The 27,328-nt window shown below is 38.3% G+C and overlaps 1 pseudogene; it reads right to left on the reverse strand.

The window, feature by feature from the left end:
• Positions 1–7,378: 7,378 nt before the first annotated feature.
• LOC131876000 (NADP-dependent malic enzyme-like) overlaps positions 7,379–27,328 on the reverse strand; it is a 33,581-nt pseudogene continuing 13,631 nt past the window's right edge.

The following is a 27,328-nucleotide window of genomic DNA, read 5'->3' on the forward strand; positions in this document are numbered from 1 at the left end:
TCTATGATGTATTATAACTTCCAAGACAAACAACATAAGTAAATATTTTTATTAGGTGTAACTGCTCGGTTAATGATATGTTTCTGGGAACAAGTTTTCCTATCTCACGAACTAGCAGTGATCCATATAAATTTCGGTCCAAAGTTTTGTCGATATGTATCATTTCCAAGGTTTTTGCAGACTATTTTTTGGTCATAAGCAAAACAAGGTAATGAATTGTCAAAACAAAACATTAACTATTCAAGTAGTTTGACCAGAGACGTTGCATGCAACAGTTTGAGTCTGTACAACTGAAGTCTGTCGAATATCACTTTTTCTTACGAAGGACCATTTTGCATCCTTAAAAAATAATCAATGGCACAAAAATTGTGCGCTCCCTCATATTTTAGAATGTGTCTCCATGCTTTCTAACCAACAATTATAGATGCAAAGGAATCCTGTATGCACATTCAAAGTTACTAAGTTCAAATATGTGCAAATAGTCATTTAATTTTTTTTTTTTTTTAACAGAACATAAATAGGCAAGCATATGGACTGTAAAGGAAAAATAAGTCAAAAAAGCTTTCGAAAATTCGTGATACTCGATCACATTAGATTTGCTTAGTAGTAATAACATAATAAGAATGAATATAAAAAAGAGTGCTTTTTTTTTTTCTGTTTTGATATCATTTAAAGCCTATAGTTGATCACCAATGTGTTGTTAACATGTTAAAATAAAATTCCGTTACCTATTTTTGGTACAAAGAAACCAATTTCTTTCATTTTAGGCCTTCTTGAAAGAACAAAACACAAGTTGCAAATTACTGCATAGGGCTCATAAGTTTGGTTTAAAATTTCTCGCTCAAACAAAAGCATTTATGATTGCTTGCAATTGCAGTGACTAGCTTCACGTCTTGTTGAATTCTCTCCATTTTTTGATGTCACGACCAAAATTGAACTGAATTTTCCGTCTTGGCTTAATGCCTGACATTTCTTTATGAAACAAAAATAGGAAGGATGCCAACTGAGGACTCAAATTTTGCTAGTGCAATTAGATCTCCCTGTTTGTTCCACAATTTTGTGAAGTTTACCATTGGGAAGATCCAATTTAAAATAGCTACATGCTTTTTCAAGACTTGTAAGTACTTTGTAATTAGCTCATGCATATGGGACTTTGGCTACCCTTATAGTTAGCCCTACCATTTCAATTATGCAATAGATAGAAGAAGAAATAGAAAACAAGCATAGGTTTTCACTTCGAAGATCAAATCCACTTTCTTTTAGAGTTCACTTGGGTTTCGATGTTGTTCACCTTTGCAATGTGGCCTTCTAGGAGTAAGAGGACATAACCATAGGCTTTGGTTGACATCATTGGGAGGGGACTTGAGTATGTTGAAAACTTGATTATGTGACTCATCTAGCTGGGCCTACACTCTTGAAGTTGTTACATCAACCTTGTGATTTCTTGAGTCTTCACCTTCAAAGAGTTGATATCCTCCTTCAGGATGTTGATGTCAAGATTCTTGTCCTTATCCTTTTATGATTGATTAGTCTTTGCCACCTTTTAAAGGACTATTTCATCTCAACCTTACTACCCAAAATGTATAGGTAAATCTAGTTGTGGGGAATCAAATAGGGGAGATCTATGGGTTATATGTAAACAAAGCATAAAGAGGATCAGTGGAATGCAAGTACATGAAGAAATGTCTTCCCTTCTTGACATTGGAAAATTCTTTATCCATATTCCTTTTGATGACTTTCCTTGGTAAGAATAATTGCCAATAGAGGTACCTAGCTTGGGTACACATTGTCCTTTATAGTAGCGCTATACACTATTAAATAAAATTGGCTCATCTTTGATGGTTAAGATGATTTTTTTTTTTGATCGATAATTTTGTATTTTATATTATAGATTAAAATAATTGTATACATGATTTTCTAGTTTATGAGAAAAAACAAGGATGAACCCATAAAGTCTATAAGTAGAACATAAAACATACTAACAATAAGCCATTACAGGTTGTATGCATAAACATTACTATCTGGCTACTTATTCCAGCGAAAACTAGCAAAAATTGGAACAAGAATCAAAGGACTCCTACTTGAATTCCATACTCTTGCTCGAAGACCCATCTCGGTCGCCTTCAACACTAGTCACTTGTTGTTTTCCACGATCTTGCTTTTTCTTTGCCGCCCAAGCCAATTCTCTTGCCTCTGAAGTTGAGCAGATGTAAACTAGAAGATCCTCCCATGCCTCCCGCGCTCCTCTGTCCTTGCCACCCGGTCTACACCATCTCGCCAAAGCATGAAAGGCTAGTATTCCACATTCACCTAGTTTGGCATCAAACCTTCCCAAATGGACGCCTCGGCCCTTGCTTAGGAACTGCTCTCCCCAACAAAAGACCAAACCACACAGCGAGTGAAGGGGGACACACATTTTGGCCACCCATTCAACTTCTATCTTTGTCCTAAAGGAAAGACCCTAGGCCACAAACATTGACACAATGTCCATGTTTGTTCTGTAACGAAACTCAAAGACCAAATATTCATGACCTAATAAATGCTTGACGATATCCAAAATTCCTCCTCATTGCACAGAAAAATCCCACCCAGACGCTTATCCAAAATGCACCCTAAAAAAGCAAGCTGTTGTTTAGTGGAATGCAAGGTAAAATTTGTCTCCATCACAATAATTTGCCTGTGGGATGATAAATTTCAGCTCCGCTATACATCACACCTACACTTTAGAAAACTAAAAAAAGTTTCGCTTCAACAAATACAAATGCCACCAAATCCAGAAACTTCGATTACAAAGCCATGCCAACTCGTACACATGTTGAAAAACGTGTCACCCAACCTCCTAATAATCGCAAAGAGATTGTCATAATGATCAGTCTGGGTGGCACCTCAAATTAAATGATATTAAAGTGAGATCGACCCAAAGAATAATGCGAGAGTAAATTTAGTGAATTTGTGCATCCTAAAGGCAAGAGTCATCATTTCCACGTACTTGCTCAAGCAGACCATGCCACATCAGCCCTTGAGCCGTCCCACCACCGAGTCCCTTGGGGGTCCAACTCACAACCCAGGTTAGAAAGAGCATTTGCCTCCCGGTTGCCTTCCTGTCAGATATGTGAGATTTTAAAAGATTGAATAAAATTTAGTTTTGTGCGAATAATAGAAATAAATTTATTTATTCGCCAACATTGGGATGATCCACTAACGATTGCATCTGTTACTATCTTGGAATCCCCTTCGAGATGCAATTTTGGAATTTGAAGGTTATATACCAGCTCAACTGTCATCAAAGTAGCTTGGACTTCCGCCTCATTATTTGTTCCATTTGGTAACCTTTGAGCCCCTTTTACAAGAACCTTTCCTACATCATCTCTCGTGATACAACCAACACCGAAATGCTAGGGTTACCCCTTGAGGCACCATCAAAATTAATTTTTACCCAACCTTGCTCTAGCTTACCCCAAACCAATATAGAGACATTCCCCCATTAGGATTTACCCTAGACAACCCATTAACGGACCTAAATTTAAGAAGGAGCCATCGTGATTGAATAAGTTTATCTGCCATAGAGAAAGGATACTTATGAAAATTATGACTCCATGTTGATACTGACACCACTTCTGATATAGCCTGTTCAATTCTATCACAAAGACTTTCCCTTGATTCCTCCTTACTCTGAAAGATGCGCCTATTTCTTTCCTTCCAAATCTCCCAAATGACAATCGAGGGAGCAACTGTCCAAACAATTGAATATACCGATTTCCTGGGTTCAACAAGCCAACTCTTAAAAAGATCAATCAATTTACCAGGGAAAGGAGTTTCCCACGAAACTTCGCCTTCAAAAAGTTTCAACAATGCTGTGCCATTTCACAATTTAGAAGCAAATGATCAAGACATTCATTATCAGCTTTACACAAAGCACACCTAAAAGGGCCGTTAAAACCCAGTTTTCTAAGTCTATCCCCTGTCAAGATTCACCCTTTCAATGCCAACCAAGCAAACACTCCCACCTTAGGCAAACAATGAGTATTCCAGCAAAGGCGAGAAGGCCATTCCTCAATGTTATCAACATCTTCAATCAACTTATATCCAAGTTTAACAGAGTATCTACCTGTCTTGGACCCACACCATTTTAGTTCATCATCTCCATGAGACAAATAAGGGGAATATTCTGAAAGAATACCATCAAATATGATCTTTTGTTGTGGGGTTAAGGGTAAGGTTTGAGTATCCTTCCACCGCCACAAACTTAAACCATTGACCTTGATCATCTCCATGTAATTCCTGATTTTTTATCCTCAAGAAGTCTCAACAATGCGTTTAATATCCCCCATGCCATCTCTCAACTTTAAGGCAAGTCTACCTTTCCAGGAATCATCCCAAAAATCTGGTTTCTCACCACTCCCTAATTGCCAAGTGACATGATCAATAATAACCTTCTTGTAGGATAAAATGAAGTTCCAAACCGCCGAGCCTTTTGGAGGATCTTGAGTAGTCAGAATGCGCTCCCTATCTCGGGAGTCCAAATATTTGTGTGTCAAGACCTTGACCCATTTGTGATTTGGGCAGATATTAATTTAGCTCCCATCGCCTCATTAAGCAAATTCCAATTCCTAAGGCCAACACTACCAAATTCTTTAGGTTGACAGTGTTTATCCCATGCGACAAGAGGGATTTTATCCTGATCATGTTTTCCATTCCAAAAGAACTTCCTCATTCGCTGGTTAATACCCTAATCCACTTTCTTAGGAATTTTGAGGCACATCATAGAATAGATCAGAATAGCAGAATGTACCGATTTGAGCATAAGCAGCCTACCAACAGAGGTAAGCCATTTACTCTTCCAACCTTCTAACCTATTAACACAACTGTCCACCAATCTATGCCAAAGATTAACTTTGATTTTGCCCCCAAAAAGAGGAGTACCCATAAATCTTCCTAGGAGAGACCCAACCTTCACTCTAAGAACCCTACCAATATCTCTTTGTTTATCTAGAGGATTATGAAAGAAAAGGATTTTAGATTTTGCCCAATTTGCCTGTTGGCCTGAAGCTCCATAGAAACAACGTAAAGCCTTTTTGATGATGCATGCTTCTCTCAATGAAGCCTCCCCAAACAATATGATATCATCAACAAATTATTGATGTGTAGATGATTCAAGGCCTTCAACAATATTAACCCCTTTCCATTTACTATCCAACCTCAGTTTTCTTATGAATCTACCTACAGCCTCCGCAAGATAATGAAAAGGAAAGGGGAAAATGGGTCTCCCTGTCTAAGACCTCTCGAGGATTGAAAGAAACCCCAAGGGCTGCCATTTACCAACACTGAGAAACCATGGTCCATCTATATAAGCTTTTACCCAATTCAACTAATGCCCAACAAACCCAAAATGATTCATGACTTGAATAAAAAAAGAACAGTCCACCATATCATAAGCCTTCATAATATCTAGCTTAATCAACATTCGATCCACTTTGGCTTTCCTAATAGTGTGGATGGCTTCATGAGCAATTATGGTATCTTCCACTATGGATCTACCTGGTATAAAACCACTTTGTTCCTACGAGATTGTGAATTTTAGAACTGAACAATCAGTGCATCATGACCTTGGCAATAACTTTATATAGAGTATTACACAAAGAAATAGGTCAGAAATCATTACAGGTCTCCACTTTTTCAGTCTTTGGAATCAAAGCAATTAGAGTGCAATTCAGTTCCTTTGCCACCCGAGCACTCTCTCTGGATTCCTCCACAACCATCCAAACATCATGCCCCACTACTTCCCAAAAAACTTGATAAAAGAAAGCAGGAAAGCCATTTGGGCTCAAAGCTTTGTCCCCTTCCATAGAAAAAACAACTCTCACCTCCTCCATAGATTTTGGTGCATTCTGATGATCCTTGGAATATTAGAAAGTAACAAATTTTGTTGTTGATCATTCACTAACTCATTCCTCGAGAGTAATGAATTGAAATACTTCATTGCCTCATTGACAGCCTCCAAATCGTCTAGCTTATTAATACTGGAGTCTTTAATCTCTGTAATTCTATTCCAAGGTCTTCTCGCTTTCATTGAATAATGAAAAAAATTGGTATTATGGTCACCTGCCTTTAGCCAACAATCACGAGACTTTTGTCTCCAATGTTCCTCCTCTCGAGCTAAAATTTCATTATATTTGCCCTTAAACTCTTTCTACTTCTGAAAAAGGTCATTTGTCATTCCATTATTCATAACGTTTTCTTGAATCACTCTCATCTCAGCTTCAAGATTGTATTTTCCTGCAAAGATGTCCCCAAACCTTTTTCTATTCCACTCCTTTAACTTCTCCTTAATGAATTACAATTTCTTGAAGAACCGAAAAGCATTTGTTCCATCCAACTTAGGAGCCAAATTCCACTAGTGATTTATCAAATCCCGAATACTAGAGTCCCTAAGCCACATCTTCTCAAATTTAAAAGGGAATCGTAAGGGGGCACCGCGCAGCTCAACAATAAACTCCACAGGGAAATAACTGAGGCAACCAAAGGCTTAAAAGAAGCCTTAAAAGAGCGAGGGCTGATTAGCCCAACTTCCTCCCAGGAAAATCTGTCCAATTTTTTTGAAATGTGATCCAAACTGCATCTTCTATTAGGCTAGGTAAAAGCACCACAATTTGTCCTAATTTCCCATTGTCCATTATAGGAAACAAAGTTTTAGAAATCTGTCTGTGAATATTTAAACCCAGAATAACCTCCTTTCTTATCAACCAACTCTAATGTTGCATTAAAATCACCTCCATTGATCACTAAATTATCAACCAAACCCTATAGAATCATTGAAATTTGTAGCCACACTTCTGGCTGTAACCAAACTTTCGCAGGGCCATAAACATTCAAGACAAAAAAGTCACAATTTAGCCTGAAAGAATGGGCTTTACACAGCTGCCAAGGCTGAGAACTAACAAACTGCTCAACAGTTAAAGAAATAGGGTTCCATATAATGCCCAAGCCACCCGCAACACCAATCACATCCACAAAGATACCTTATAATGACCTCCATAGTCTCAGAAGGTTAGCAAATTCCTCTTTACGTAGCTTAGTCTCTTGCAAAAATATTAAATCCAGTTTCATTTGATCCAACCCCTGCTTAATAAAATGCTTTTTGTCAGGGGCGTTGCATCCCTTGACATTCAAGCTTAGGATTTTCATTGTCCTTTAGGAAGGCCCCCCCCCTTCCCTACTTTTAGTTTGCTTTGCCTTTGGCGCACCCTACCATTTCCAATCTGAGTTTGTTTGATTTGCAGCCCTGTGACTTCTTTTCACCAAACCTGGCCTTCTACACCAATGATTGGGATTGGTTAATAGTCCTCACTTCCACTATACCTTCTTCATCCATCAATCCTCATTCATCTTCATCATCCTCGAAGGACAAATAATCCAAATCATTCTCTAAAGTACTATCTTCACTCAAAGAGTTTGAATCATTTGGTTCTTGTTTATAATTCGAAGGGCCAATAGTCTTGGCTTGAACCACTAGTTGCTCCAAACAACCTGCCCCCATCGCTTCCATCACCTTTTCCACCTTAGCAATGGCTTCACCCACTAAATGAACAACTTCCTCCCGACTATTTAGGTTGATTGTATCATCCAGTGCCACCCTAGCTTGTCCAAACTGTCCTTCCATTTTAGAAGGAAGGGAGCCCAACTCTTGCTCAGTGGTACCCTTCAATCCCAAAACACCACCTGTAGTAGGAGGACCAATATCCAACTATACTAACTTTGACCCAACAACATTATTATATTCATTCTCCAACATTTGGTTGTCCATGGTTGGAATCTCATTCTCCCCGATTTGTTGTTGGTGCCTCTCTACTTATTTTCACCATCCTCAGATTTTTGTAACTTTTTGGGTCGCCATTCTTTGTTTCAAACTTTTTGCCATACCGTTCTTGAGTCTTCCACGAGGCCATGAAAATCCTTGAAAGCCGAAGAAGACTCATCCCTTTTCTAAACTTGAGCACGACCCCAACCACCAATAGCTCTTCGAGAAAAATCAAAACTCCCTATTTTGTTCTGATCCTCCCATACCCATCTAGGTTTGTTCCATGATCTAGACTCAGGTAAAACATGGTACCTATTCTGATCTCGCGGATGAAAAGCCCTGAAATCGCGTGGTTGAAGCCCTAGTCGCCTTCTCAATGCCATTCTCATGTTTTTTAGACCATCCTTTATGTTTTTTCATTTAAGATGAAATGTTTGATTGGGCAAGAGTGCTTTTCTTTCATCTTGAAATATTTAAGGAATTCATATTTGTCTTTCATAACCTCAAAGATATTTGATTCATTTTGGTCCTTGCATTAGTTATATAATGAGCTTAACCATATTTTGGAGTTAGGGTGTAGGAATCTTAGCATTCATTTAGAAGCCACACTTAAGAGATTAACAATTTATTTCCATTCAAAGGATAATGAATTTCATATTGGAGCTTAGAATGATGAAATATATCTCTTAAGGTATTAGGGCAAGGGAAAACTTTAGGTTTTGATGTTTCACTATGAAGAAAAAACTTGGTGTGAATATTAGGAGCTAACTAGACTTTTGTGTTGTCTTTTGGGACATCATATACATCCTTGAAAACACAAAAGAGTTTATTATAGTTGTCTATTGTTGAGAGCCCTGAGTTGAATATGGTCTTTGATTACTTGTGCAGTCATTTAAGAAACCTCTTGAGCCAAGAGACATGATTGATTTAATTCAATTCGAGAACTTTAGCTCACACAAAAGAGAAGACTAAAATGTTTGTTAATAAAATTCAACGGAAATCTCTTGAGGTTTAAGACTAATTTGTTAGAATTCAAAGCAAATCTCTTAAGAAATTTTGATCTTGAAAACAAGGCACTTAAAATTAAACAACCATTAAAACAAAGAAACAAACATTAAAATAGTTATGGTGCACACTTATCAAATATTAAAAAAATGATACTAAACACATTTAATTCCTAAATTCAATACTTTAACCACACTTTAGTTAAATGTTCTTCAAGTCATGTTTCTTGAGGTCTCAAGATGCTTAAGGCATGTAAACCTTATTCATCGTGAATTTTGAGAAGATTAACCATAATTATTTTAAAAGATAATCAAGGTTAGGCCCTAAGTTGAGTTCAAGTCCAAAACATCCTTGGAGAATTAGGAAAGTTAACTGTTGGCATTGTGTTGTCATTGATGTGAAATGGTAGTCATTGATGTCAACTAGTATCCAATATAGCCCGTCATTGGTAAGAAGAAGATGTCAACCGACATTGTGGTCATTGGAGTTACTGGTACACAAGTTAGTGTTGGCTTGTGTTGGAGACATAAGTTGGGATGTTGATCAGTGAATAGGCATTAGAGACAGTTGGCATTATGGTAATGCCAACTGGTGAGTGATGTGTTGACAGTGTAGCGTTGCCAACCGGTAAGCATTATGACTGGTGAGAAAGCAAGGCTGTGCAAATGGAGAAAGTGCACACAACCGGTATGCAGTTGGATGTCATACAACATGACTCCCACCGGATGAAGATGATATGATCGATAGAGTTTGGGCTGCTGAAAGTTAGTAAGGTAGACAAAGGGGATGTCTACTAGGTTATGTGCTTGATTGAAGATATGTCTGCTCAATGTTAGTAAAGTCAGGTTTAGTTCATTGGTCCATGTACTCCCACTGGTAAGTGGTCATGCTGATCTTATCTCACAACATGCATGGAATGCATCATAATCCTCTGAGATAAGACAGACAAAGAAGTTGAAGGCAGGTGGTTGAAGACACATACCAGATGACCAAAGTGAAACATCAGAAGACTCTAGCATGTGAAACCAGATACATGCACCGGTTCAACAAGTGAAAGCATGATGAGCTACCAGGATAGAAGATGAAGAGTGAGTTGTGATGTGTTTGCCACTTTGGCAAACCAACTGAGAGGAACCAGCCAAATAAAGATGAAGGTTAGGTTGAGCAACTGCAGACATGGAGTTACCAGATTGCTGACATCAACAGAGATGCCTGGTGATGACTAATGTCTGAGTTTGTCATATCACCAGTGTGCTAGAGAATGAGCCTTGAAGACTGTTCACATGCCAATGTCAACAGGTAAGAGAGCAAAGAGTGCAGAAGTGAAAGATTCCCATCAGATGGAGATGAGCATGCAATGGATTGACAAGGTTGGTGACCAGGCTGATGTGATCCCATCAGACATAATAGAAGACTGCATGGTTCGAAGATTGATTGGTTAGTGTATAATCAACAAGGTAAGATGAACACCGATAGTATGTTGGTCGGTGATTGGGCTTAAATCGACATAGTGGTATGAGTAGAGGTGGATGCCGACAAAGATAACACGTAGGATCCAAGTGGAAAGCATGCAGTGGTCAGTGAAGTGTGCTTCAATGAGGTTGGTGATGAGTCAGTCGATATTAAATGAAGACCCCGAATATCACGAGTCGATTGCAGGGGTTTGCGGCTCAAGACAGATCATAGGACATAGATCTGATTCATTGGCATCATGATCAATGTAGAGTGTCTAAGTGCAGATTGAAGTAGGTGAAGATGCAAAATCATTCATCGTGATTGACAAGTGCAGACCGAAAAACAAGCCGTGTTTGCTAAATATAACAAACTTGTATTGGAAGCAACGAGATTGGCGGTGATGGGTGATCTGTTGCAGGTTGACAATCTCAGAGAAGAGAGCTGATCTGACATGATGCACCTCGTAGTTGGTGGAGAAAATTTAGCGCGCCCAGATTGAAATGATGATTTGGCGGGAATGCACAAGTATATATGTGCAGGTCAAAGATCAAGGATGTTGATGCTGCCAGATGATTAGGTGCCAGATATTGAAGAGCAGAGTGTGAAAGTGCAGCATAGAGCCAACCAGTCAGAGAGTCCATCGAAGATCATAGTGATTGAATGTTGGAAGGTGTAACTAGTAAGTGGGTTTAGCAAAGGTTTAACCGGTAAGGTCAGAGTGAACAGTGAGATGCAATGTGTGTTGCAGTCAAGTGAACTGATGGTGCTAGAACCTACAGGAAGGCAACAAAGGGTGTTGTAGTGTAGTGGGAGTGTTAGTGAAGATTCAACAAGGCAAGATCAGAGCAGGAATTGACCAGTAAGCTAAGAACCGATAGAGATCAGAGTGAACAAAACCGGTAGAGTGAAGAGTACTGGTGGTGACAAGCAGCAGTGGATCTGAGTGAGTAGAGAACCGACATAGAACAGAGCAGAGGAAGACTGGTTGAGAAGAGTAGAACCAGTAGAGTAAGTTGATTGTGAGAGGTTACATAATTTATTTGTAACCGGGTAATAACTATTGTATTGTTTGTAATCATTGAGATCACTAAGTTGGAGATCGGTGCAGGGGTTGGTGCCCTAAACTTTGTATTCAGTCTTTATTGTGAGGTTGGATTGGAGCAGTAGACTCCAACAACATTTCACACCGAGGTTTTTCCCATATTAGGTTGTCCTCGTATATCCAGTGTTGGGTGATGTATCCTTGTGTGTGCTTGCATAATGTTCTTCTCCCTTATCTCACCAGTAAGTTTACTTGGTCTTTTGTATGTTAACTAATAATCACATTTAGGATTAAAAAGGGTTAAGTTTGGAAATTGCTGATTCACCCCCCCCTCTCAGTAGCATCTTGTGTTCTACAATTGGTATTAGAGCCTAGGCTCCTAGTTTAATAAGATTTCTCCAGCTTGGGTAGATTCTGGTTTTGAGAACACAATGGTTTGTTTTGTGTCAACCCCTACTCCGGTGTTTGATGGATCAAACTTTTCTATATGGAGTTGTAGAATGGAAGTCTACCTGTCCTCATTAGGCTATGAAGTATGGATGTCGGTTGTTAATGGTCTCTCTAGTTCGGTCAGTCCTCCCACCGGTATTGATGTAGAAAGAAGATATGAATGCAACACTGAAGCCATGAAAACTATACTTAGTGGACTTTCCAGTGATGTTTCTTCACAGGTGGATAGATTCAAATTGACAAAGAGCTTGTGGGATAGGTTGAAGAAGCTATATGGAAATGAACTTAGCATTGCAGAACCGATTTGTGAGAGAAAGAAAAGAATCACATGTGTCTGTAGATGAAGATAGATTAGTTAGCAGCAACAACAATGATGAAGAAGAAACCCACCTCTTCATGGATCAAGAGACAAAAGGTGAGATGCACACATCAGAAAGTGATCATGTAGATCAATCCTACCAGCAAGATGTGTTTGCCAGTGATGGTGAAGATGAAGAAGATGATGAAGCTCAAGTTGATCTTGAAAGAGAGATGGTAAGTGCCCTTGATGAGCTGAAAAATGTTAGGAATAAATTTAAGAATTACAAAATTTCAGTTCATGAAGAATGCAACCTTGAGAACATGTCTTGAAGAGTAAGACAAGAATATCTGCATATTGACAACTCAACTCGAAGAGGCAAAAGGAATGATTGATGAGTTAAAATCAATATTTGATGCTAAGGTGAGTAGATGTGAGGAGTTGGAGCTTGAAGTGGAGACAAAGGATAAAGAATGCCAAAGGCTAAAAGGAGAAATGGAGAATCTTGAGAAAGACCTTTAAAAGTGCCAAGATGAGCTCAAGGTGAGGATCCGATTTGATGGCAATGGTGATGCCTTGGACAAAATGTTGAAGAAACAAAAACACTCCAAGGATATCAGAGGATTAGGTCTTGTTGCCAGTGAATGCTCCACAAGCAAGAATGTCTCCAATAAAGACATTCAATTTGTCTCCTCAAGTAGATATAGCAAGGAACAAACCTTCATACTCATAAATTCTCCTAGGAAGAAGGTTGACCTAACTACAACCGGTGAAGATATGAGGATGAAGACCGGTGCTGCAAGAAGGAATAATGCTGATCCTAAAGGGAAAGGAAAGCTAAGAGAAGAAGGCTTTATTAGAAATGGGAACATAAGAAGACAACCTAGAAGACCTTTTGCCGGTGGAAGACAAAGAGATGCTGCTATTCCCAAGAACAATCCATGGAGAAGTATAAATGGAGAAACCAAGCTGGTAAGATCACCTCATGCTTGGAAAATAAATTTGTAAGTTGTTTCTCCAGTTATTGTTTTGCTTGCAAAGATTATGGCCATAAAGAAAATGAATGCAAAATGAGTTCTAGGAATAGACAAAATATTTTTCCTAGGAATAACAATGTAGTCTATCAAAGATGTAATGCATTGGGCCATAGAAGTCATGAATGCATGAAGAAGAAATTTCAGTCACATGGCAGCCGGTGTGACAGTTATGCTCAAAATGGAATCAATTTTAGAACATATGAGCATAAAAAACCTGCATGGAACAAATGGAGAAATGTTCCTGCAAGATCAAGAAATCTACCGGTTCCGGTAGCTGGCTACAATATGTTTCTACAACAATGCTTCCGGTCATGATGTAGATTTTTGTAGAGCAAGGGCCAATAAGAAGAAGAAAGTAAGACCTGCTTCAAACACTACAAATGGGAAGATGAGTGAGACCAAGCAGGTATGGAGGAAGAAGAAAGAGAGTAGAACCATGGACCAACATTGTGCACTCAATGCACATGTGATATCTCCTAAGGCTTAAAGGAGATGCTTGACTTAGGGGGAGTTATATATTGATCACATCATTCACCTGCATTGTTGAAATGGACAAATGGAAAGACAAGCTGCTACCGGTATAAGGGAAAAGATGAGATGGCAGTGTGTGTGGTTGATGCCTTGGCTACACATTTACATCTAAGGGATGAATTACTGCTGCACGTGTCAATGGATGGTTCAAACTGCAAATTGGGATCAAAGGCACTTGACACAAGAAGACAAAGGCTGATGGATAAAGTGCTCCGGTAGAGATATTGGACCGGTAGAGTAAACCGATATGTGTAGTATGTTACCGATATGGATTTTAACCTGTATTACAGGTTATGCAAGTCAATGTGTTCAGGGATCATTGCAATAACTCTAGTGGTGTGGATTGAGGAAATTATGTCTCAGGTGATATTGGAGAAGACCTGAATGACAATGTGTTGGTCCGGTAGTAGATCATATATGCATGCATAATTTTGATCTAACCAGTATGATAGTTGACATGATGGTTATATAGTTTGACATTGTGGTCATGGAAGATCATGTCGTAAGTGGTGATGGATATCATGGAGCTGGAAGATCATCAGTAGATCACTTATACATTCATCTCAACTGGTATGAGGTGCAGATTGGAGCTCTGGTTTAGAACTTGACAGGCAAAGAAGATCTGAGATCTATGGTTCAGGGGGAATTCACTGCTATATCTACTGATTGGTATCAAACATGCTGGACACAAGGGGAGATTAAGTGTCTATGCTGCACTACCAACCACCGGTTGAAAGGAACAATTGTATTGCCCACCGGGAGATATATCTGCAAAGGAAGAGAAAAGTCCTCAAGCAACCAGTTGTGAACAAAGAGGGAGAGTTACCTGCATAGGGGGAGAACATACAAGTGATATCAAATTGGTATCAGTATCAACTTCAACACTTGGTAACTAAAAATTGGAGTTAGAATATATTTTTGCATAACAACAGGGGAGAAGATGCAGTCTGACCAACAGGTAAGTGAAATTCACTGACACACTTTTCTGCAATTGGTGTCAGATTTGTATATACACTTGGTAGCAAAGCAATTGGTGCCAGTTGGTGTCCGAGACCTCTATCTCAAGTGCTGCTGATTGAGAGTTTGCAAAGTGAAATGGCCAGAAGGGGAGAAGCAATTGGTAGAAATCTTTGTCAATTCCCTTTGCCATTGTTGTCAAAGGGGGAGAGAAAAATTGTAGTATACCAGATACTACATGTGTTGACATCAATGCCAAAGGGGGAGATTGTTGGCATTGTGTTGTCATTGATGTCAACCGGTAATGGTGTCATTGATGTCAACTAGTATAGAATGTTACCGGTATAGCTCATCACTGGTAAGAAGAAGATGTCAACCGACATTGTGGTCATTGGAGTCACCGGTACACAAGTTAGTGTTGGCTTGTGTTGGAGACATAAGTTGGGATGTTGACCAGTGAATAAGCATTGGAGACTGATAGGGAGGCTACTTAGTTTACCAACAAGTAGGTTCCTTTGTTGGTTTGCTTCTATCCCTTTCCAGGTTCAAGTCTACCCCTCTAGACTTCTAAGGGCTTCCCTACCTTTTGTTTGCTTAACTCACCTTCCTCAAGCTCACAAAGTAAGCCTGCTCAACATATCCTTGCAGGGGTGAAGGACACACTCACTCTTTCTCTCCTTGCTAAACCACCCATCTTGTTTGGTTTAGTAAACCTTTCCCTAAGGTTACACAATGTCTTGCTTTCAGGATTGTAGCCTTCTTGATCTATTTCCAGTTCATAGCAGTTTCCTTCCCCTGCAAGTTATTTCTTTCAGTTTGCTGAAAACCTAGTCGAACTATCACCAAGATTGCCTAGGCTCAGTATGCAGAAATGGCGATTGTCATTTCCTGGTTTCCTCCTACTGCTACTCTACCCTTACTGTACATTTTTGGCTCTTCCTGAAGAACTCCAATGGTCGCGTGGATCCAATGGTGGAGGTTCAAGACAGAGCCATATTTACACTGTGAATTCAAAACAAAGTACTGAACAACAAAAAGGAAACTTTAGTATAGAACTATAATGAAATTTAACAAAACAAGATAGTATAACACTCAACGATAGAAAACCAAAAAACAGACTGTATGTATTTCCTGTAGTATTCAACCATCCAACATCCAACCCTTTACAAATGCCCATTGGGTCTTTTAAACATTCCATCCATCATGAAACACAAATGGTTTTCAAACTGAAAAACAGTTACAAAACGGTCCATCGGCGTAGCCACAGAACCTGGCTTCCAACTGCCAATGTCGATTTTCTGCGCTCCACACTTCCTATCTGGTCATCGAAAAATCTTCAAAACTTTACTTCCGATGACCGATGATAATGTTCACCTTTCGCACTTTTTCCAATCCGGCGTCGGGATAGCAAGAAATCCCTTTGTCCGATAGCCGATGCCTTTCTTCGCTTGATGGACGTTTCTATCGGTCTTCGAGAAGATAACCGAAAAGCTAATCTGATCGTCTGATCTTCTCGATCTCTCTTTTGTGCTTTGCAACATGGAATTCACTGATTGGTTCCGGGGGCTCTACCCTGACATCTCAGCACGACCTCTCTAACCGCTCGGAATGCTTTTCCTTTTCGTTGGGTCCCACCATGGTCGCCAAGTCACGACAGATAAACTTCGAGCACCTTTGCATAGAGGTATGGCGACAACCATCCGATTAGTCAGGACTTGATCACTCGTTAACTTGCGTGTGTTTTTCCCTTGCTGGGCCCCACCTTGGTCACCAAGTCGCGACAAATAAACTTCGATCATTTTCCCGTCGCGGCATAGCGACAATCGTCCGATCCTTTTGGAAGCCGCAAGACTTGCTCACTTGTTATCGGCTAGCACTTTCCTATCGGGTCTGCGGGATAGTATAAAAAAAATCTCTTCGATACCCGATAACTGTCATCGGTGTAGCAAGAAAAGATCTTCGGCCGATACCCGATGGCTCCACTCCATGCCTATGATTTCTCATCGGGTCATTGGGGTAACTTGAAACAACTCCCGCCAATACCCGATACAACTACTCCAACTTGGGCAACCTTATCGGGATAAGACTTGCCGATCGGGGTAGGTCTTGCCGATAAGGAAAAACTCAAAAACTGCAAAGAAAACAACCAATCAAATATCTACATGACCACAAGAGGGTCTCAAAAGTCAATATTGGTCAAGGACATTTCAACCCTTAGGTGCTCCTGCACCAGAGACAGTTGGCATTATGGTAATGCCAACTGGGGAGTGATGTGTTGGCAGTGTAGGGTTGCCAACTGGTAAGCATTATGATCGGTAAGAAAGCAAAGCTATGCAAATGGAGAAAGTGCAGGGAATCGATATGCAATTGGATGTCATACAACATGACTCGCACCAGTTGAAGATGATATGATCGACGGATTTTGGGCTGCTGCAAGTTAGTAAGGTAGACAAAGGGGATGTCTACCGGGTTATGTGCCTAATTGAAGATATGTCTGCTCAATGTCAGTAAAGTCAGGTTTAGTGCATTGATCCATCTACTCCCACCGATAAGTGGTCATACTGAGCTTATCTAACAACATGCATGGAATACATCATAACCCTCTGAGATAAGACAGTCAGAGAATTTGAAGGCACATATCGGATGACCAAAGTGAAACATTAGAAGCCTCCAACATGTGAAACCAGAGAAATGCACCGGTTCAACAAGTGAAAGCATGATGAGCTACTAGGACATAAGAGGAAGAGTGAGTTGTGATGTGTTTGCCACTTTGGCAAACCGGTTGAGAGGAACCAATCAAATGAAGATGAAGGTTAGGTTGAGAAGCTCCAGACATGGAGTTACCAGATTGCTGACATCAACAAATATGCCTGTTGATGACTGATGTCTGAGTTTGTCATATCACCGATGTGCTAGAGAATGAGCCTTGATGACTGTTCACATGTCAATGTCAACCGGTAAGAGAGAAAAGAGTGCAAAAGTGAAAGATTCTCATCAGATGGAGATGAGCATGAAGTGGATTGACAAGGTTGGTGACGAAGCTAATGTGATCCCACCGTCTAGAACAAGAGACTGCATGGTTCAAAGGTTGACCAGTTAATGTATAACCGACAAGGTAAGATGAACTGGTAGATGAACATCGGTAGTATGTTGGTTGGTGATTGAGCTTAAACCGACATAGTGGCCTGAGCAGAGGTGGATGCCGACAAAGATGACACATAGGATCCAAGTGGAAAGCATGCAGTGGTCGGTGAAGTGTACTTCAACGAGGTTGGTGATGAGTCGGTTGGCATTAAATGAAGACCCCGAATATCATGGGTCGATTGTAGGGGTTTGTGGCTCAAGACAAATTAGAGGACAAAGATCTGATTCATTGGCATCACAATCGATGAAGAGTGTCTAAGTGCCGATCGAAGTAGGTAAAGATGCAAGATCATTCATCATGATTGAAAAGTACAGACCGATAAACAAGCCATTTTTACTAAATATAGCAAACATGTATTGGAAGCAACAAGATTGGCGGTGATGGGTGATATGTGGCAGGTTGACAATCTCAGAGAAGAGATCCGAATATAATATGATGCACCTCGTAGTCAGTGGAGAAACCCTAGCACCCAGATTGAAATGATGTTTTGGTGGAAATGCACAACTATATATGTGTAGGTCAAAGATCAAGGATGTTGATGCTGCTAGATGATTAGGTGCTGGATATTGAAGAACAGAGTGTGAAAGTGCAGCAGAGAGCCAATCAGTCAGAGAGTTCATTGAAGATCATAGTGACTGAGTGTTGGAAGGTGTAATCGGTAAGTGGGTTTAGCATAGGTTTAATTGGTAACCTGCAAAGTGTGTTGCAGTCAAGTGAACCGGTGGAGCTAGAACTTGCAGGAAGGCAACAGAGGGTGTTGCAATGCAGTGGGAGTGCTAGTGAAGATCCGGCAAGGCAAGATCATAGCAGGACTTGATCGGTAAGCTAAGAATCAGTAGAGATAAGAGTGAACATAACCGACAGAGTGAAGAGTACCGGTGGTGACAAGCAGCAGTGGGTCTGAGTGAGTAGAGAATTGACAGAGAACAGAGCAGAGGAAGACCGGCTGAGAAGAGTAGAACTGGTAGAGTAATTTAATTGTGAGAGGTTACAAAATTCATTTGTAACCAGGTTATAACTGTTGTATTATTTTTAATCATTGAGATCACTGAGTTGGACCTTGGTGCAGGGGTTGGTGCCCTAAAATTAGGGGTTGATGCTCTTTGGGTTGGTTCCCTAAATCAGGGGTTGGTGCCCTAAACTTTGTATTCAGTGTTTATTGTGAGGCTGGATTGGAGCAGTAGACTCCAACAACATTTCTCACAGAGGTTTTTCCCAGATTGTGTTTTCCTCGCATATATGGTGTTGTGTGATGTATCCTTGTGTGTGCTTGCATAATTTTTTCCTCCCTTATCTCACCGGTAAGTTTACTTGGTCTTTTGTATGTTGACCGGTAATCACATTTAGGATTAAAAAGGGTTAAGTTTGGAAATCACTGATTCACCCCGCCATCTCAGTAGTATCTTGTGTTCTACATTAACTATCAATCATCACATCCACTCAAATATTGAGCTGAGAAAGAACACGATGAAATCATTTATAACATTTAGAGAAACTTAAGTCCTAAATTAAACTTGAGCCCAAAACATCATTTACTTGAAGAATTGGGAAACTTAACTATCAAATATCATGTCCACTCAAATCTTGAACTTGAGAAAAATCATGAAGAAATCTCATCCTCTTCTTTGTGCCAAATCATCCTGGGTGGTGGTTTATGGCTAAGATGTGGTGGAAAATGAGGACTTATACAAGTCTGAGGGGTTTAGTCTGTAGATTCTCCAATTTGTGGTCCTTTCTTCTTGATCTACACAAATGGGTGTTGGATTTATGGAAGTCTCTTGTGGTGGGTAAGGTTGAACTCTTCCCATATGCTAAAGGTTTTTGCATCTCCTCCTTTGCCTCCTCAGAGGATAGCGATTTGGTGTTCAGTAAGATATGGGCTTGGGGGAAGCACTTTCTCTCTATCAAGTGTAGGCAAACCTCCGTTAATCCTCTTATTGAGCCACCCAATATGCCTTTGGTGTCGGTTAGAATTATGAACCTCCCTCTACAACATTGGGAGCCTTCTTGTTATGAGGCCATTGTTGATTCTATTGGTTGTTTCTTGAAAGTTGAGATTCTACTTCATTCATGGGGCACTACAATTTTGTGTGCATTTTGGTGGACGATGACATCTCCAAGATCGTTCACGGAGATGCGGTTTTTATGGTTGGGGATAGGCCTCAAACTCAAACTCTTCATTTTGAGGGCCTCCCCTTTAGACATCGTTAGTGCTTCTCCATTAATCACCTGGCTATAGATTGTTTTCTCTCGTGTCGCAAGGGCTCTTCTATGTGGCAAAAGGATGCTACTGATGACCGTTTAACTATTAGTGCTTTGATTTTTTGAGTGACTCCTCGCAAGGTGATGATGTGTCTCTTGCTTTTGGTGCAACTCTGACACCCCCAAACTTTATTTTTGAACCTCTTTCCCTTTTTGTGCAAACCAATTTTCCTTTTGAACCTCCGTGTTCCTCTTGTGCTAATGGAATCCTTATGGGGGTATCCCCACTCATTTCTACGCATGTGGATGCTCTCTTTTTCGTGTGTTGATGGGCCCTTTGCGGGGGTTTCTCTTCACGCTTTCCCTTTTAATGAGCATTTGGATGATAATATCACTTGAACTATTGTTCGTAAGAGGAAAGATATTTCTTCTTCCTCTTCCCTTTCTCATTCTTGTGTTGATGTCGATAATTACAATTCCCTCATGACTTGGTTCTGTCTTGTTCAACAACTTGGCTGCAACTATTTCTCTCTCTTTTGTTTGTATTGCTTCTTTGCAGTTTTCTATAAGTTGCATGTTTTTTTTGACTCTAGGGATTTTTTTGTAAAGGGTTCAATACCCTAGTTTGCTTCTTAATTAATGAAAAACATTTAGGAACTAGAAAAATATAAACTTAATGCTGAAAAATATCTTCCAATTTACAATGGTCTTAATTAGAAAATTTTAAATGTTGGGTATAACAAATAACCTTTTTGGCATAAATACGCTTGTGTATTTAAAAGAGCCATAATGTCTCTAGTTATGCATGTGCCCAAAAGAAAATGCTTCAATTGAAGATAAGAAAACCTCTTCTTAACATTATCTTTATTTTTATTTTCATAACAGAAGACTTGTCATGCTTTACCAATTGGACATTGCTCAATTGCAAGTAATCATCTATAATGTAAGTGACTTCCTTGTATTGCTCCATTTTCACTAGGCATCCATAGCCATAGTGGGGTAAAAGGAGTCAATCATAGCCTTTGCATGGACTGCTTTTTTTAATCAAGGGAAAAAATGATGTCCAAGGGTTCAAATTACATAGATGGCAAACAAATAATTCCATATTTAAAATACATCCAATCTTTTTGCGACTTATAGGAACACCAAAATATCTTTATGTGTAAAGTTTGAGTGATATTCCAAGAGAATATTCTACTTCTTTATATCGAGTCCAACCTCAACTCAACTAGAAATTATCTAACTATAAATAAAAACTTTAAATTCTTAGAAATATGTAAATGTTTTCTTGTTGCATGCTAGGCTTTTGTAATGTTTGCTTTCTTAATTCTTCCATTTGGAGGACATTCATCAATTGATTCACTTGATCACAATCTTTATGATAAATTGAGAGTATGAGATTCACTAAAATAAAGATTGTTACCCATATACCAACAAGGGAATATTTTCAAAGCATCCTTACATTTGGTTCTATTAGCCCATTTGGCATATTTTAGCAAACCATGCTAATATCTAGTGTTCTTATCAATTTTTTAAATTTATTTTTAGACTTTGCCACTCCATTACCTTGGAGTTAATGAGTAGAGGCAAAATTTAAAATAAATAAACAATCATAAACCCATTGAATTTTTTTAGTAGAATTAAGGGCATGCTCAGTGAATAAGATGCACCCAACCTTAATTGTAAATTTTCTTCTACAAATTTAATGACCTAAATAGAACAAGATTTAATTGCAATTGACTTTTACCACTATGCGCAATGATCAATTGTAGTTAACACTAATTTATGTCCCTTAGAAAAATAGAAATTTATCATCCTAATAAAATCCAGACATATTAAAAATGGGCAAGTTATAATGACTAGTGACAAAGACATCAAAAAATTATTTTATATTTTTGTATTTGAAATTGGTGGTGTTTCCTTACATGCACATGTATCTCTAAATACTATAGACCAATCATACCCTACTCATAAAATTTTATTGGTGGTGTTTTTCAAAGAGTGTTCTCTTCCCAATTCCTTATGCAATTATTGCATGATTTGTTGAGATTCTAATTTGTTGGAGTACCTTAGCTAATTAACATATATAAATTAAAAATCCAATCTTTTGTAGGCATTATAAATTAATAATCAAATCTTTTGTAGGCATTGTAAATTAAAAATTCATTAGAAAAAATGATGCACACAGAATATCCCATAAATCATTGTGAATGGGTAAGAAAAGTATAGTTGAGTCTAAGGAATCCTCAAATAATTTTTTTTCACAATATAATAAATTATAGGAAATTAGATCATAACTACCCTACCAAAATTGGTTGATTTATTTCCGTTAAGATGACTTGCTCTCCTAGATTGGTCAAAAGACTTCATCATGAATGTATGCCTCATCTATCAAAGCAAACATTTGCCTCTAATGGTTTCAAATTTTTATCAAGTAGGCATGGTCAACCAAATAATTAATTGGACACTCTTTTAGGTAACTAGCAATGTCTCTAAACTATGTTTTATTTTCACAATATATGGACCTAAAAACCACACCCTCGAGAGATAGCTTTAGGAAATAATCTATTACATCATAAGACCCATAAATTAATTATACATGGTATGTGAAAATTTTATTACTATATTGGTCTCAAATGACAAACAAGAGATATATGGCAAGTCAGTGACAAATTTATTTTAGTTTCTTTACCTAGATGAATACACTCTTAGATTAACACCAAACAATAAAATTTAAGGAAGTTAAGTAGCGGAAAAACTTCCTACACCAACCTTGAGAGGAGGGCAATGCAAAACTTTTAGAAATCTTTACAATAGTTACAAAAAATTAATAGAAATATATTAACAATAGCATGCATACCACAACACAATGATTTACATGGGGAAACCCTTTCGGGAGAAAAACCCCACACTCCAAAATGTGCCCATTATATTATTCAAAAATCAACAACATATTACAATATACTTGTAGAGAAAGCTTCTTACACGAGTATCGCCAATGAGGATCCAAAGGATTCACAATGATAATTATAATAAATTTTTTGATTTGGGGGCATTGCTCTCGAACCTCCATCACCCATGTATCATTAGTAACCTTTTTATCAATATCAACCTTTCATTATTGCAATGTTTTGGATGAGGACAAAAATAGGTTTTGAAGGGACCAGAATCCCTTTACAAAAGAAGATCCGTTTAGACTTAATAAGACATTAAGCACAAACCAATCACTACAACAAAACAACCTCATAGAAGACAAATACAATGTAATACCGATGGGGCAGAGACAAAGCTAACCAGGGAAAGAGTTCCCAAAAACAAAGACATGTGTTTTAACAAAAGGCTCCCACAACCTGAACCAAAACTAGAGAAAGACCAGAAAATCCAGCCAAGGCTGTCCCAACCAAAAACCATCAAGATTAAGTAAACATAAAACACTCAATGAACAAACTAAAGGTCAAGTTTAAGTAAACAATTAAAGAGATTGGATATATTTTTTTATCTTTCCAAATGGCTTGAGCATATTGATTTTATAAAATGTGAAACAGTTATATGTTTGGGTTTTAATAACCTTCTGTTGGGTTTTCAAGTCATGGAAGATCATCTAAACCCCAAATGCATCTTCAACATTAAAAATATGTAGTTTTAAGACCAATCCTTTATAGATCTTTTGAAACATTAGTGAAGTGAGCTTCTAAAAATATGAAGCACCAAGATGTAGGCTTCTCATAGTCCTAAAACATCCACAAATATTGAAATTATATTAACAATTTATAGGAACACTGTATTGAAAAGAAAATGATCAAGATGGAACTAAACACTCTTAATGGATTAATCATAGTTAGAGGGATGAACTAGAACCAATTCATGAACGAAATATCTCTTATCTCAAAATTAATAGATTTCCAAGCAAAGGAAAATAAAATCTAGAGGTAAAAATCTTTAGAAATTTAGCTAGCTAAAGGTGAAAAGAACATAATTTTTTTTTTCAGAAATTAACTAGGGCAACAAGGAGCTACAATAATCACTTCTATCAAATCTCATAGAAGATAATATCTTATTGAGCCTAAACTCATTAGAGTTGAATCAATCTTCCTTTTTAGTGAATTACTTGAAAGTGAGAGGGATTTAAACATGTAAGAGCAAATAGTCTTCTTATATTTCATTTCCTTTATTATCACAAGTGAAGATAGTCAATATTAACGGTGCCTTTCACTAAGGAGGAGATCAATTTGGATTCCTTTGAAGTGAACTCAAACAAAGCCCAAAGGTCTAATGGATTTCATGTTGCCTTCTAGAAATGTTGATATTTCATAAAAAAATAAGTTGTGGTGGCTTGTAGTGAAGCCCAAAGATTTAAAAGCTACCAAAAGAGCTCTATTGTACTTTTATTACACTAATTTTCAAGAATGATTCCCTTGAGTCTTTAATAGATTTTTGAAAAATCCCCCTTTATAGCACTCTATATAAAATCCTGTATAAGTCAATGAAGAACCATCTAAAAATGGGTTGTCCCTTTTCTAATCTCCCAAGACCAAAGTAGCTTTATCTTTGAAAGATGATTGAAGGTATTGACATTGGACATAAAAAAGCATGATAATCAAGCTAAATATTAGGAAATCGTATGACGGAGTAGTAGGAGTTTGCTCATGAAAATCCTAGGAAAAAATGTCTTCTATGATGATTTGACGAAACTAATCTTAGAATGAAGAAGTAGAGGTCCTTTTTCTTGGTTTCTTATTGTTGAAATCATGTGACATTGAGGCAAATAATAATTAAAGATAATTTTATGGTAAATGTGCTACTAATTGAAGAATAGACATCACTTTGAATGAAGTTTGTGGTTTACTAGGTAGTTTAACATCTTTAATTACTATATATTACTATTAGCTTTAGCAATATATGGGACTAATAAAACATTTAATCTTGATGTTGCTACAATCAGTCCACCTTCCTATGTTGAAGTAACACTTCCACACATTTGGTTTAGTTCAAGAGGGCTTTGGCTTCTCATTATTTTTGCTAGTTGCTTCTTACTCCTTAACTATATACTTAATCATTTATTTCACTCCCTCTCTCCCCTCTAGGCTCTTTGTGGTACTTAAAAACTTACAATGGAATTGCTCATTTACTTTGGTAGCGAATTATAGTAGATGACTATCTTTATGAAAATCGACAAGTTTACTGATGATTTTCTCCATATTAGACTTATTGGATTTTGGTTTACTAACATGGCTGAGTTGCATGCAATTCAACAACTGGGACAATATGTAACTGAGTGAGTTATAATTTGCCATTTTTTGGGATATGAAAGTTGTATAATTTGCTAGTTTCAAAAGGAAAAAGCCATAGGATCCTCTTTGGCCCTCTACACCTTTGAGCTTAATCTTCCAAGAACTGGGACAATATATAACTGAGTGAGTTATAATTTGCCATTTTTTGGGATATCAAAGTTGTATAATTTGCCAGTTTCAAAAGGAAAAAGCCATAGGATCCTCTTTGGCCCTCTTCACCTTTGAGCTTAATCTTCCAACTTATAGGCCTCATATAGTTTTTAGTGCATAACTATTGTATCATTACTTTCTTCCTTTGTTCAATGCACTGAATGCAAAAGAACCGAAGTGGTAAAATCGGTTCTCATTGTAGCATGCCACTAGAAACAAGATTATAGTAGATTACAGTGGTGAATTATAATAGATGACCATCTTTATGGAGATCAACAAGATTAGATTGAGAAAGTTTTTCTTCTTTTAAGATGGTGATATTCTTGTTGCTATTTTAGAAATGCTTGATACGAATCTCATAAAAGATAAACACAATGAAATTGACATCTCTATTGACATCTCTTCCATGTTTGTGATGCATTAGTGAGAAAGAACTTACCAAAACCATTAGGGAGGGAACAATTGTTGTCAACATTTTTCTTGTGAATGTGAATATTCTTCCTTTCAAAAGATTTGAGTGCTATGGGTTCGCTTCAATTGGTATTATTCATGACATTGAGCACATATTTCTTTTAGGCATTCTGTCAAACAGCTCAGGTGCCTTGTCTATGCTTCCACATTTTGCATATCCTCGGCATTTCATGTGCCATGTCTAGTCTTACTCTATAATGGTGTTGCTTGGTTCGCTGTGTCTCGCCAATATTCCTTAAAATTGGACTATTTGATCTCATGAAGTCACTAAAATTCTTTTGTTTCATTGTAGAGAAATATTCCTTCTTGCCCTCAAGCCCAGTACAGGAAGATTTTTACCCCAAATCTTAGATCCCCTATTATTTCTCTTTGCCCTAGAAGAGACGTCATATCTTTTCTGTATGCCCCGCAGTGACTTCAACAAATGAATTGATTCTCAGTTCTCTATTCAAAAGTTGGGAAGAAGATCGTTCGGGCATTGCAGGGGAACCATCAAATTATTGCAAAAGCGGCTGTGAGTCCACTGTAGAGGGGTGGGGACACAAGTACGAGATAGGGATGTTGACATATGTGCAACTCCATTTGTTTTCGTTCCGGTATAGCTACAAATGTAACTATCTAGGTAGGGCTTCTCATCTTGCTATACCATACTATCAGACTAAGCTTGGAAAAAAGCTCTCTTAAGAAAAATCCACTACAACTTACCATTAGTGCGTTCCCTTCCCCGTAAAGCAACCAAACCCTGCTTACACCCATCCTTTATTTATCTAACTTGCACCCATGGGCTTTTCAGAAAACTAGCTAGAACTCATATCAATGAACCAATCCATTAGAGAAAAAGGACGAGAATAACCAGATCAACAACGAGAATAACCAGATCAATGGACCAGAACTCATATCAATGAACAAATGCCTTTGCTGATGTTACTGCTGCTGTTGTAGACTCTTCCGTCCCCTTGGTTCTTACATCTGTTGCTCCTGTTCCTCAGCTTCGCTCTTCTCCTGGCGATTTTGTTCTTTGCAGCAGCAGCAGCAGCAGCAGTCTCGCAGTGATTCTGGGGTTTTTGCGGCCTGATTTTTCTTTGAATATTCCTAATGACAGTGTTGCCTTGTTTGTCGCAAGCGGAAGGGAAATCTACCCCTTTCCCCAGCTCCCCCTTCGTCAAGTTTTGGGTTCTCCCCTCTTGAGTTGGGTTGGGTTGTTGAAGGTTTGATAGGTTGGTTTGTTTGGCCTCTGTTTAAATTAGATAGCCTGTTGACTTTGTAAAGGGTCAGCGCTCTAGTTAACGCTGCTTTATTTATCAAAAACAACAATATTGGGGTCAAAATCTTTTATAGTAGGGTAGGGGTGGGAAATATATACTACTATTCCACTATGTTGGGGGTAAGGGATATTCAGAGGGGAAGGAAGCTCCCAACAACCGTCTATGAGCAGAAGTTAAAATGCATCTATTTAGGAGGGAGTGTTTTCGAGCCTTTTTTCTTAGTGTCTGATT

This window comes from Cryptomeria japonica, chromosome 5, assembly GCF_030272615.1.
Source record: "Cryptomeria japonica chromosome 5, Sugi_1.0, whole genome shotgun sequence".
Lineage (NCBI taxonomy): Eukaryota > Viridiplantae > Streptophyta > Pinopsida > Cupressales > Cupressaceae > Cryptomeria > Cryptomeria japonica.